The following is a 573-nucleotide window of genomic DNA, read 5'->3' as shown; positions in this document are numbered from 1 at the left end:
CCAAAAAAACACAAAAACAGCACCTGCATTATCAAACGCCACTGATCACGGTCTCTCCCCTGCCAGCTCAGTACACGTATTGAGGTGGAGAAGTGCGTACTTGGAGCTGCGAAGAAACGAGCACGAGTGTTGATAGCAAAAAATATTTGGGAGCAGAAACACTGTCCAGCAACAGCTAGTAAATTCTATTTTTGATTCATATAATCAGGGGTGAGCGCAAAAGCAGACCCCCAACTATCACAAATTCTGCAGTTGAGTATCCCACATTTGAAGACATCGCAGGCATCAGCAAACCCACAGTACAATAGGTTAGCCTCATCCTGGGAGAACTTTTTTCTTCATTTCCAAAATATACTTTATTCATAAAAATCTGTAAAAATTACATTCCCAAACAGTTTAAAACAGCATCAAGTCAAAAAATACAAACAGTGCAAAGGTGATCAGTTTCCTTCTATACAATCATGAGTTGCCTCACAACTCTTCCATTTCATTGTCATGCCATATACATTTTTACATTTACAGCACACAGAATTTTCCCGATACATTTCGAGGGGTTTCCCATGGATCCAGCCC

General features: G+C 40.5%; 1 pseudogene; it reads right to left on the bottom strand.

The window, feature by feature from the left end:
• Positions 1-205: 205 nt before the first annotated feature.
• LOC137364898 (U1 spliceosomal RNA) lies at positions 206-353 on the bottom strand (annotated as a pseudogene).
• Positions 354-573: the final 220 nt, after the last annotated feature.

The sequence above is a fragment of the Heterodontus francisci genome, unplaced genomic scaffold (assembly GCF_036365525.1).
Source record: "Heterodontus francisci isolate sHetFra1 unplaced genomic scaffold, sHetFra1.hap1 HAP1_SCAFFOLD_337, whole genome shotgun sequence".
In the NCBI taxonomy this organism is placed as follows: Eukaryota; Metazoa; Chordata; class Chondrichthyes; order Heterodontiformes; family Heterodontidae; genus Heterodontus; species Heterodontus francisci.
The sequence above is the reverse complement of the archived record's forward strand: the minus strand, read 5'-3'. Positions and strand labels throughout refer to the sequence as shown.